The sequence below is a fragment of the Macaca nemestrina genome, chromosome 1, assembly GCF_043159975.1.
Source record: "Macaca nemestrina isolate mMacNem1 chromosome 1, mMacNem.hap1, whole genome shotgun sequence".
NCBI classification, from domain to species: Eukaryota; Metazoa; Chordata; class Mammalia; order Primates; family Cercopithecidae; genus Macaca; species Macaca nemestrina.
The window spans coordinates 166128380-166141585 of NC_092125.1; the positions used below are offsets into that span (position 1 = coordinate 166128380).

General features: G+C 44.7%; 1 long non-coding RNA gene across 1 annotated transcript in view; it reads right to left on the minus strand.

The window, feature by feature from the left end:
* Nucleotides 1–5031: 5031 nt before the first annotated feature.
* LOC105498439 (uncharacterized) overlaps nt 5032–13206 on the minus strand; it is a 28871-nt gene continuing 20696 nt past the window's right edge. The window contains exons 2-3 of the long non-coding RNA XR_011609236.1: nt 7816–7932; nt 5032–5152 (exon numbers count right to left, since the gene is read on the minus strand). This is a non-coding gene — a long non-coding RNA (uncharacterized lncRNA). The remainder of the gene's footprint in view (nt 5153–7815; nt 7933–13206) is intronic.

Consider the following 13206-nt stretch of genomic DNA (forward strand, 5'->3'; position numbering starts at 1 on the left):
TTTTTTTTTTTTTTTTTCTGAGACAGAGTCTTGCTCTGTCTCCCAGGCTGGAGTGCAATGGTGCCATCTTGGCTCACTGCAACCTCCGCCTCCCTGGTTCAAGGGATTCTCCTGTCTCAGCTTCCGGAGTAGCTGAGATTACAGGCATGCACCACCACACCCGACTAATTTTGTATTTTTAGTAGAAACGGAGTTTCACCATGTTGGCCAGGCTGGTCTTAAACTCCTGACCTCAGGCAATCCACCCACCTCAGCCTCCCAAAGTGCTGGGATTACAGGTGTGAGCCATCATGCCCTGCAAAAAGGATATTTTTTAATATGCCAGGGAATGTCATTCCCTTAGGGGAAGAACCATTGGGAGAAACCAAAACCCAGGGCTGTTTCCTACATGCCTGGCAGAAGCCTTATTTGGGGATTGAGGGTGCAACAGAGGGAGCACTTTTCACAATGTTGAAGCAGACCTACTGTTCTCAAAAATGAGTTTTTCTAAAGGGCTTATTCACAGATCAACTGGCTACTTTATTTATTTATTTATTTATTTATTTATTTATGATGGAGTCTCACTTTGTTTCCCAGGCTGGAATGCAGTGGCACCATCTCGGCTCACTGCAACCTCCTCCTCCTGGGTTCGAGCGATTCTTCTGCTTCAGCCTCCCTAGTAACTGGGACTACAGGCATGCACCATCATGCCTGGCAGATTTTTGTATTTTTAGTGGAGATGGGATTTCACCATGTGCTGGGTTGGTTGGTCTCAAACTCCTGACCTCAAGTGATCTGCCCACCTCAGCCTCTCAAAGTGCTGGGATTACAGGCGTGAGCCACTGCACCTGGCAGAAACTGGCTACTTTATATGCTTCAGATCAGCATGCCACAAGACCTTCAGTCACATTGCCAGGGACGGACGGGTTCAAGATTAATTACATGATTCTATCCAACCAGGATTTATCATGCCCACCTTGTGGAAGAGTCAATTAACCCCTCTTGAACTTCTGCTGCCTGTGAGGCACTCGTGGACAGTTCCATCTACGGTGGTAGGCTTAATCTTTCTTAGCCAACCTGTGGGTGCATGCTGTTGCTACCCACTTTTTCAGATGAGGCAACTGAGGCTGGAAGAGCCTGGGAAATTAGCTCTAGGCCTCTCCCCTGAGTGGCAGAGAAACCAGGCTTTGAACCTAGGGCTGTCTGACTGCAGGGCAGTGTGCAAATCACAGCAGAAGCTAGCACCTTGACTTTGTCTTTTAATAACACCTCTCACAATTGTAATTCATCAATTGTATCGTCATGAGTTTATTGTCTGCCTTCCTGGCCACACTGTCTGCTCTAGAAGGGCCATTGCAATGCCTGTGTTGTTCACAGCTGTGTCCTCAGCACCAGCAAATAATGAGCCTGGCACAAAATGGAAACCTGCTTTTATTCATTAAAATAATTTTTAAATGAATGAATGAAATTAACAAACAAAAATGACATAGATAGCCTGCTCTCTAGCATGTGATGATGGTCACATTCTCAGCTCCTTGCTAACTCTCACCTGGATTGTTAAAATGATTGCCTTATTGTCTCCACATTTCTGCTAATTTTACCCTCCTGCATAAGGGGATAAGCTTGATCTTTCTTTCTTTTTTCATTAAATTCCACTGGAAGGCTTGATCTTTCTTAAAAAGCACATTTGAGCCGGGCATGGTGATTCAGCACTTTGGGAGGCCAAAGTGGGAGGATCCCTTGAGCCCAGGAGTTCAAGACCAGTCTGGGCAACATAGCAAGACTCCATCTCTACAAACAACAACAAAAAATAGTTGGACACACTGACACATACTTGTGCTCCCAGCTAGTCGGGAGGCTGAGGTGAGAGGATCACTTGAGCCCAGGAGGTCAATGCTGCAGTGAGCCATCATGATGCCACTGCACTCCAGCCTGTGGGTGACAGAGTGAGACCCTGTCTCAACAGAAGAAGAAAGAAAAAGAAAAAGAAAGCACACTCATAGCACATTGCAGGCCTCCTGAAAGTTGTTACCAGTGCCCCATTCCCTGCAGGACAGAGTCTGAGCTGCTGGGAAGGACTCTAAGGCCATATGCTTCCCATCTGCCTCTGGAACCTTGGTTGGCTGCTCTGCGACCCAGGCCTTGTCCCCAGCAACCTCAAGCACTTTATAACACCAGCTTTTCTGAGCTAGCTCACTGTTTCCCAACCTTGCTTTCTTTACCGGAAATCTCCTCCCCACCTCCTATCAAACCCCAACCCCATGCCTTGCTTTGTGTGCCTGATAAGACATTAGCTTACTCTTTTTTCCCAGATGTGGTAAAATTCACAAAACATGGCATGGGTGCAGTGGCTCACACCTGTAATGCCAGCTCAGGAGTTTGAGACCAGCCTGGGCAACATGGCAAAATTCTGTCTCTACCAAAAATGCAAAAAAATATAGCTGGGTGTGGTGGCATGTGCCTGTCGTTCCAGCTACTCCGGAGGCTGAGGTGGGAGGATCACTCGAACCCAGGAGGCAGAGGTTGCAGTAAGCCGTGATCTCACCACTGCACTCCAGCCTGTGTGACAGAGTGGGACCTTGTCTCAAATTTAAAAATAGACAAATAAATAAATAAATCGAAAAGACCCAAGACTTCTTGGAAGAGGTAGCAATCAAACTGGTCATTGAAAGTCATGTGGGCATCATTCAAAGAGTGGATGTGAGGAGGCACAGAGCAGACCAAGAAAGCACATTAGAGGCCCAGAGAATGAGGCTTGAGCAAACCCTGTGGGAGAAGGAGTATTGAGCAGATTCTAGAAGGGTGTGGCTGAAGTAGAGGACATATGGACACAGTTGGAGATAGGCCTGGTAAAGTAGATTGGGACCAAGTGTGTAATGAATCTGTAGTCAGTGAGAAACTATGAAATATGAAAATTGTGGCTGGGCATGGTGGCTCACACCTGTAATTCTTTCATTCTGGGAGGCCAAGGCAAGAGGATTGCTTGAGGCCAGGAGTTTGAGACCAGTCTGGGCAACATAATGAGACCCTGTCTCTCCAAGGAATTAAAAACTTTTTAGCTGGGCATGGTGGCACACACCTGTAGTCCTAGCTACTTGGGAGACTGAAGTGGGAGGATTGGGTAAGCCCAGGAGTTTGAGGCTTCAGTGAGCTATGATCACACCACTGCACTCTAGCCTGGGACAAAGCAAGATCTTGTCTCTACAAATAAATAAATATGATCTGAAAATTGAGTATGAAATACTCAGAATACTAAGATCATGGTTTAGGAAGATAACTGTAGTGGCCACAGGAGGATGGATTTAAATGGAGAGAGACTAAGTACCAGGTTTGCACACTCAGATGCCTACAGAGGGCAGGCAAGGAACAAAGATGCAATAGGTACCTGGCCCATGGAACCACACATACCTTCTCATCAGTGGGCAGCCGCTGCTCAATTCCAGCCAATGCTGCCATGTAGATTATGGGTTCAGTGTTACCAGATTTTTCTATTTTTCAGGAAAAGCCAAACAATACAGATTTTCATAAGATGCTAACTTTTTAAAAATTTTTATTTTTAATTTAATTTAAATTTTTTAAATTTTTTTTTTTTTTCTTGGGAGACAGGGTCTTGCCCTGTCATCCAGGCTGGAGTACAGTGGTGCAATCACAGCTCATTGCAGCCTCGAACTCCCTGGTTCAAAAGATCCTCCCACCTCAACCTCCCAAGTAGCTGGGACTACAAGCACGTGCCACCACACCTGGCTAATTTTTGTATTTTCAGTAGAGGTGGGGTTTCACCATGTTTCCCAGGCTGGTCTCAAACTCCTGGGCTCAAGCTGTCTGCCCGCCTCGGCCTCCCAAAGTGTTGGAATTACAGGCATGAGCCACTGTGCCTGGCCCAGGACTCTAACTTTTAAATATGAGCTTGTGAGTTAAAACAACTCTCAGACCACCTGTGTGGAGTCTCTGAGAAAAGAGTAAACTATTCTAATAGTCCAGGGAGAAGTGATCAAGTCCTTATCTAGGGCAGTGGCAATGGGAACCAACCATGAGTTCAAACAGATAGCTCAAACCTGGTAGAAGTAGGATCCACTGAATTTGATGACTAACTGGCTGTAGAAAATGAAAAGGAAATGTTGAGAAAGACTCTGATGTTTCCAGTCTGTATGCCTTAGAGGAAGCTGATGCCCCAGGCAGCTTCATAAAATGGAACAAGAATAGATGCTGAATCAGAGAGAACTGGCTCAAACAGCTCTACCACTTACTAGCTATGTGACCTTGGACGTGTTACCTAACGTCTCTGAGCCTCAGCTTCTTCCTCCATTATATGAGGTTAATCTGAATGCATCCCTCTTGAGTAATTTATACAGATTAAATGGGATCATGCAAGTAGTGTGCTTAGCACAGAGTGTGGCAGGTAGTAACAGCTCAGTTTGTTGTTGAAATTTATTGGCAACATCGCTTTATTCAATGTTCAGCAAGAGCCTCCAGTGTTTTCTTTTTTTTGTTTTGTTTTGTTTTTTTGTTTGTTTGTTTGAGATGGAGTCCCACTCTGTCACCCAGGCTACAGTGCAGTGGCACAATCTTGGCTCACTGCAACCTCTGCCTCCCAGGTTCAAGTGACTCTCATGGCCCAGCCTCCTGAGTAGCTGGGATTATAGACGCAAGCCACCGTGCCAGCCTCTTTTTTTTTTCTTTTTTGGGAAAAACTCTCACTCCATCACCCAGGCTGGAGTGCAGTGGCATAATCTCGGCTCACTGCAACCTCTGCCTCCAGGTTCAAGTGATCCTCCCACCTCAGCCTCCAGAGTAGCTGGGACTACAGGCACACACCACCACACCTGGCTGTATATTTTGGTATTTTTGGTAGAAACAGGGTTTCGCCATGTGGCCCAGGCTGGTCTCGAACTCCTAACCTCAAGTGATCTGCCCACCTCAGCCTCCCAAAATGCTGGTATTACAGGCGTGAGCCATTGTGCCCAGTTTAGGTCATGTCATTTTGGGGTTGAATTTTCTGACATGTGTCACCAAAAGATTCGTAAATGATTTGATTACAACTGCTATTACCGTGACTTTTCCACTTTGATTCCAAATGATGTCATAGGCTTTGTAGAGTTTAAAGCTGGTAGCCCCTGGAAAGGCTATCTCTAGTGGTGGTCCCTTGAAGACGAGGTCCGGTTCTTGGATACCTCTGAGAGGATGAACAGAATATGTATTTGTGAAAGGTCCAAGGTACTCTGTGAAGGTGAAGTGAACCTGTCAAAGCTCAGCACACCTTATGTCAGTTCAGCGTACTTTCAGCCCCACTTTGCTTGTTAAGAGAATGACTGTATCAAGGAACCAATGATGTGAACCGGGTTAGTTCACTTATTAAAAACATGTTTTTATGTTTACATTAACTGCCTTCCTCACTAAAGTGTCCGCTTTGCATGGACTTTCTCTCATCTTTACAGACTTTGCAGACAGAGACAGTCTTAGAGATCATCTAGGCCAAAGTTATCCAGCATATAGTAAAGGGGTCGCTCTCTTCAGAGTTGAGAAGTGGAGCCAGGCGCCATAGCTCACACCTGTAATCCTAGCACTTTGGGAGGCCGAGGCAGAAGGATTGCTTGAGAACAGGAGTTTGAGACCAGCCTGTGCAACACAGTGAGAACCCATCTCCGTTTTGTTCGTTCGTTTGTTTTTGAGACACAGTTTCACTCTGTTGCCCAAGCTGGAGTGCAGTGGCGTGATCTTGGCACACGGCAACCTCCGCCTCCCAGGTTCAAGTGATTTTCCTGCCTCAGCCTCCCAAGTAGCTGGGATTACAGGCTTCCACCACCATGCCCAACTAATTTGTGTATTTTTAGTAGAGACGGGGCTTCACCATTTTAGGCAGGCTGGTCTTGAACTCCTGACCTCAGGTAATCTGCCCGCCTCGGCCTCCCAAATTACTGGGATTACAGACATGAGCCACTGTGCCCGGCCCCATATCTATTTTTAAAAAAAGAAAAAGAAAAAGAACTTGGAAGCAGGAGGAAGGAGTGGGGGTGGAAATTGCAATGCAGATTCCTGGGCCTTACCTTGACCTACTGGATCAGAAGCTCAGTGATGGGCCTAGGAATAGTAGTAGCTTCGTGGGGTTGGGTAAGTCAGTTGATCTCTTTAAACCTGAGTTACTACATCTATAAAATGGCGGTAATAATTCCTGCTTCTTAAGTTTGTTGGGAAGATCAAAGGTAATGATGTAAGTAAAGTGTCCAACCAAGCCTGTTATAAAAATGGCTTCTGAATTAAAGTATATAATCCAGGCTGTACCTTGACTTCAGGGGGAACCCTGCCCGGGGAGTGTACACCACCACTTTTACTGCCATCTGAGGTATCAGTGGGGTGTACAGTAGTTTACATGTGATAATGACGGCAACACATGTGTTGAATGTTTATGTGATAGGTACTTAGCTCTAGCACTTAACTAACATTGACTTATTAAATTCTCATAATAATCCTATGAGGTAGATGTTTTTTAAAAGGCCTGTTTTACAGATAAAAAACTGAGGTACAGAGCAGTTAAGTAACATGTCCAAAGTTATAGCTTCCAAGTATCAGAGCTAGGACTCTAACCTAAGCAGTCTGGCTCCAGGAAAGCTAAAGAATTTGTAACAGTAAGCTTTACCAAGGCCTGCTTGCCCTAAAATAAAAGGGTAGGGTCCCCAAGTCCCACAGTGTCCTCCTTTCTTTCTTTCTTTCTTTTTTTTTTTTTTTTTTTTTTTTTTTTTGAGACAGAGTCTTGCTCTGTTACCCAGGTAGGTGAGCAGTGTTGCCATCTCAGCTTACTGCAATCTCCGCCTCCTGGGTTCAAGCAATTCTCCTGGCTCACCCTCCCCAGTAGCAGGGATTACAGGCATGCGCCGCCATGCCTGGCTAATTTTTGTATTTTTAGTAGAGACGGAGTCTCACCATGTTGCCTAGGCTGGTCTCAAACTCCTGACTTCAAGTGATCTGCCCACCTCAGCCTCCCAAAGTGCTGGGATTACAGGCATGAGCCACCACGCCCAGCCGTGTCCTCCTTTCTTGATAAACATGTGCTAGCTTGTCTCAGAGACACAGCTGAAGGATGATACCGGGGATGAATTGCAGATCCCGACAGAATGAGTTCTCAAACTCTCACTGGAGCATGTTGGGATCAAACAAAGGGAAGCACCAGGAAGCACTGGGCCTGGGGCAGGAGGATTCTTTCTGGGGAAAGCAGTCCAGATAGGGACCTGGAGGCTCCCCCAGAGCATGGTTAGTTTATTTCAGTTTGCCTGAGCTGACTTCAGTTTTACACAGTTCATTTTCCTCTGCTTAGAATTCTCCCTTGGCTTCTCTATCCTTATAGTCCAGTCCTTCAAGTCCAATCCTTAACATCCTCAGAGAGGTCCTCTCTGATTATTCCAAAGTAAATGTCCTGTGCCATCCTCCACTCTTGAGTCTTCTCTGTACTAGCCAATTCTTTATTTCCTATCAGCACTTACCATACTTGTAATTATTTACTGTCTCTGTTTCTTTTCAGTCTTCCCTACTGCTCCCAGAGGGCAGGCAGGAATCATGTCTGTCTTCTTCACTATTGTAATCTCCAGGGCCTGATTGTAACCAAGGTGTGGCATGTAATTGGCTCAGTCAGTGTTTGTTGAATGCATGGGCAAATAGTTGAAAAACACAAATGGATTATGCTGGCCTTTCCCTCTCCCACCCACTGTGACACTTACACCTCCGCACTTCACCCTACACCTTTCCCTTTGAAGGAAACTGCTGACCTAAGGCAAGAGACGTATCACTGTCTTCAGCAGGGAACTTCTGCCACCTCTCAGCCCCAGCTTTGCCAAAAGCACTCACATCTTTTGGGAGGAAGGCTGCAGCAAGCACAAGAGCGGAAGAGTAGATGAGTGGCTCAAAACACCCACTTACGGGTTTTTAAAATGCACTAGCTTTGGAGCTCCGAAGTCTTCATTCCTAGAAAGGAAAATAGAATGGAATGAGGTGATTCATACTACAGGGAGCAATGGCTTTTTTTCAGGCCAGCACCAGCATCAGTAACCACCGTACACAAAGTCTCTTTAACTCAATCCATTGAATAACACCCAAGGTTCAATTTTTTGTTTTGTTTGTTTGTTTGTTTGTGACAGAATCTTACTCTGTCACCCAGCCTGGAATGCAGTGGTGCAATCTTGGCTCACTGCAACCTCCACCTCCCAGGTTCAAGCAATTCTCCTGCCTCAGCCTCCCACATAGCTGGGATTACAGGCACATGCCACCATGCCCGGCGAATTTTTGGATTTTTAGTAGAGATGGGGTTTCACCAGGTCGGCCAGGCTGGTCTCAAACTCCTGACCTCAAGTGATCCACCCGCCTCGGCCTCCCAAATTGCTGGGATTACAGGCGTGGGCCACTGCCCCTGGCTGGTTCAGACAAATTAATCCACAGCTGAGATCACAGCTGGAAACAAGAAATGACAAAAAGAAGGCACCAGGGCCTCATCCCAACATCCCAGCTGTAAACAATCCATGCTTCTATTGACCTTGCCAAAAAAAATACTGAAACACGGTTGGGGGCAGGGAGCAACTTTGCTGTTTGAATGTGTTGTCCTCCAAAACCCTCTACCCCCATCGAGCCCTGGGAAAGTAAAACTGAAAACTCAGGATGATTTCAAAGTGACAGATGGTACAATTCAATGAGGAAACCAGGCTTACATGATCATTAAAACAGTGGAGTCTCCAGAAGGCAATCCCTAGAAATAAAATGCCAAGCACAGTCCAAGCCATCAGAAAGCCTCTGGAGTAGGCATTTCCATGTTGACAGAAATCATCCACTTAATGTTCAAAGAGGAAAGTAGAATATAATCCCAACTCCTTGGACTTACGTTCTTTCTAAGAGTTGGAATTAATTTAGTCAACAGTTGCTCTGAAATTAATTCAACACTTTTTTTTAGCTTGTGACCCCAGGCAAGTTACTTGACCTCACTGGGTTCTATATTATTCTACAGAATGAAAATAATTGTCCTGTCTTATAGGGATATGTAAAGATTAAGTAAATTATAATACATGTAAGTGCTTTGTACTGTCTGACACATAGTCAATGCTATGAAACTTTTGAAAACCAATTTCTTTTGCAAATGTTAATATGGTTATAGCAAATATACTCATAATGAGGCTTGAACATGCGTCCATCACATTGTATGCTAATACTAGTTTGCTTTTCATTTCCATGCTAGAATAACATGAGTGCAAGGACTTGGTCTTTTTCCCTGTGTATCGTAGTGTCAACAAATTATCTGGCCAATAATAAACATTCAATAAGTATCGGTGATCAATAATAAAGGTATATTACTCTGGGGTTGTAAAATGAATAATATACAGTCCTTGCCTTTAAAGAGTACATAGGCCAATAGGAGAAAAAGATATTAAACAAAACTCTATTATGTGATTGGTTAGAGTTATAAAAGAGGTATAAAAAATTAATCTTAGAATTTGCCTAGGTAGAGGGATAATGAAGAGGAAAAGAGGTGCTATTCAAGCCAGCTTTAAAGGAGGAGAGGTAGGTGGGCTTGAAGAAGGTGACATCTGAACTGAGTTGAAGGATGAGGAAGAGTTAGCCAGATGAAGGTAGAGAGGACTCTCCTGGCAGATGAAGTTGCATGCCTGCCCTCAGGTTCTTGGGTGGGGAGAATATATATATCTGCATGTGTGTGTGAGAGACATTTCCCCCATTAGACTATAAATTCCTGCAGCACAGGAATTGGCAACCTTTTTCTGTAAAGGGTTGAAAAGTAAATATTTTCAGCTTTGTGAGCCCTCCAGTCACTGTCACAACTACTCAACGCTGTCATTATAACAGGAAGTCAGCCATACACAATATGTAAACAAATGGCATGGCCAGGTGTGGTCAATGGAAGGCCATATTTGGCCTATGGGTCTTGCTTTGCCAACAGGACAAGGGAGCTGCCCTTCTGGTTTCCCAGGGATTTAGTGTACATAGGTGCTCATGCTAAAGAGCTCTTGATATAATCACACTTGCTCTTTGCATTGGTTATCAATTGCTGTGTTACAAATTATCTCAACACTTAGCAGCTTAAATCAACAGTTTCTATCACAGTTTCTGTATGGCAGAAGGAATCTGAGTGGGCCGTTCTAGCTGAGGATCTCTTTTGAGGTCGTAGTCAACCAGTTTTCTGAAGGCTCAATTGGGGCTGGAGAATCTAGTCTCAAGGTGGTTTACTTGCTTGGCTGACAAATTGGTGCTTGCTATTGGAAGGAGGCCTCAGTTCCTCCCGACATGGGCCTCTCCACAGAGCTGCTTGAGTGTCTCTCTCAGTATGGTGGCTGGCTCCCCCCAGAGCAAATGACCCAAGAGATCAAGGTGGAAGCTGTGTTCTAGCCTAGTCATACACTGTCACTTTTGCCATATTTTACTGGTCATACAGACAAACATGAGTTCAATAGGGACAGACACTATGTAAGACATGATACCAGGAGACAAAGATTACTGAAGGCCATTTTGAGGCTGGCTATCTCACCCTTTCTTTATAACCATAGTGAGATGTGCCTCACTCTTGTCCCTATCTCTCTTCTATTTCATTCAAATGTGACCACACAACCCCAGAGAATCTGAATGTTCCAAAACTCTTACAGTATAATCACAAAAGACAATAAGAAGATCACCTGGTTAATATGGAACCATCAAAAAATTAAATGAGGTCTTACTACTTTTGCTCTCCTGAAGAGCATGACAGAGACTAGGGGACAAACACAGTAAACTCATCTCTGGAATTCTCTCTCAAGGAAATAGCTTATTGGATAGAGCCATTAGCTGCTCTGCAGTTACTTTACTTTCCATAAACTCCAGAAATTGCTTTAACAAACAACACAACAAAACAAAAAATAAAATCAAAACTTTACCTAGAAACACAGTATACTGTTCCCTAACAACCCAATAGAAGCTATTGAAGCCAACATCCCCTAAAGCAAGTCCATTCCTTTCAAACTCTTTGGAACACAGGGTTCTCATATTTTAGAACTGAATAAACTTTACCATTCTTTCCAGCTTCCAGCCTGATGTAGCACCCGTTTCCCAGCATTCCTGACCAATAGTCTTCCTGTATCTGCTCACAAAAATCACAGGTCTTTTGTGGCTGGGCAGGGGCTAGGGAGATGCTGGGCAACATTTTTACAGAGGGTATCTTTGCCTGGCACATGGAGGCTCTGTGTTTTGTGAATGGCAGAAATGAGGTTTTGTAAGTTATTTTGGTTGTCCAGGTAACAGGAGACAGTTGAGAGAGAAATCAAGGTGCCAGAGGGGGATAGTATGTCATATGACCCAATTCCAAAGTAAGACTGTCTTTGAAATTCTGTAACCAGAGGGATGAAGACCAGTAGGGATGAAGATATCTTGTTGTTGAAAAATGGTAGGTCAGGTGCAGTGGTTCATGCCTGTAATCCCAGCACTTTGGAAGGTTGAGGCAGACAGATCACTTGAGCTCAGGAGTTTGAGATCAGCCTGGGAAACGTGGCAAAACCCTGTCTGTACAAAAAAATTTAAAAATTAGCTGAGTTTGGTGGCACATGCCTGTAGTCACAGTTACTTTGGTGGCTGAGGTGGAAGGATCACTTGAGCCCAGGAGATTGAGGCTGCAGTGAACCATGATTGTGTCACTGTACTCCAGCTTGGGCAACAGAGACTCTTTTCTCAAAGAAAAGAAAAGAAAGGAAAAGAGAAGAGAAGAAAAGAGAAGAAAAAAAGGAAAAGAAAAGAAAAGATAGATGGTGGGCTCTGGCCAAAAGCATTGTTTGGGGAGGGATCATTCTCCACAGTTCTGCTTGGAACCCAGCAACACATGGGCATCCTGAGTCCTAGGAACCAAGGGCACATTGCGAGGAAGTTCCTTTAGCACAGAGGTTGGGGTCTTCACAATGAGTATAATTGGCAGAGGCAGCAGTGAGGCTGCTTGAACAGTGGTGACAGCAGACACATCACTAAGAAGAAAGCCACGGTGCAAGAAAGGAATCTGTACTATACACTGCGTTACAGGCATTGAAAAGCACTCCATGAGGAATCCTGGAAATGACTGCAGCATATCCAGATCACAGCATAAAGCCCTATAATTTGACATGGAGGGGCCTACGATCATATCTTGGTGTATTAATATAAATGTGACCTCACTACAGTAGTTAAAAGCGTGGATTTTGGAGCCAGACTACCTTGGTTTGAGTCACAGTGTGGCCCTGGACCACTTACTGAACCTCTTTGAGCCTTTTGTTTATGTTTTTTTTTTAGAGATGGAGTCCTGCTATGTTGCGTAGGCTGGCCTCAAACTCCTAAGCTCAAGTGATCCTCCCACCTCAGCTTCCCAAGTAGGTGGGATTACAGGCATATGCCAGCAAGCCCAACTGGGCCTTACATTTCCTCATCTGTAAACTGGAGATAATAATATATTTGTTTCAGAAGCTTATTGATAGTATTCCAGGAATTGGTAGTATATAAAAAGTACTTAGTACAATGCCTGGCACATAATAAGAACCACATAATTGTTGAAAAATATTTTGTACTCTCAAGTTACTAATGCCTGCCATAAACTTCTTACATGGCCTTCCTGGGATGGAACTCACCTCCTCAACTATGGAGACTGTTGCATGCTAGAAAATTCTAGCTATTAAAATTTCTTCCTGGCCAAGCTCACACCAGCACTTTGAGAAGCTGAGGTGGGAGGATCCCTTGAGTCCAGGAGTTCAAGACCAGCCTTGGCAACATGGCAAAACCATCTCTACAAAAAATTAGCCAGGTGTGGTGGTGAGTGCCTGTAGTCCCAGCTACTCAGGAGGCTGAGGTGAGAGGATCGCTTGAGCCCAGGAGGCAGAGGTTGCAGAGAGCTGAGATCAAGCCACTACCCTCTAGCCTGGGTGACAGAATGAGACAGTCTTTAAAAAAAAAAAAATTCTGATGTTAAGGCAGCTTTCTTTGTTGCAACTTCTCCATAGTGGTCCCGGTTTTTCTGTGAGACATTCCAAAATAAACCTTTCCGTGTTAACAGCTCACTGAGACAACTCTCAGGAGCTCCCTGCTTTCTTTTTTCTCCAAGCTAAGCAGCTTCAGATCCTTCACCATTCCCCCAGAGTGCAGGCTCCAAACCCCTCTCTATCCTGGGTGCACCTCTGAATGCACTTCAGATGATCAATATTAGGGAGGGATGTGGGCTCCAGGAGAGTGGCCTCAGGGCTGTCTCTAGAAGAGCTC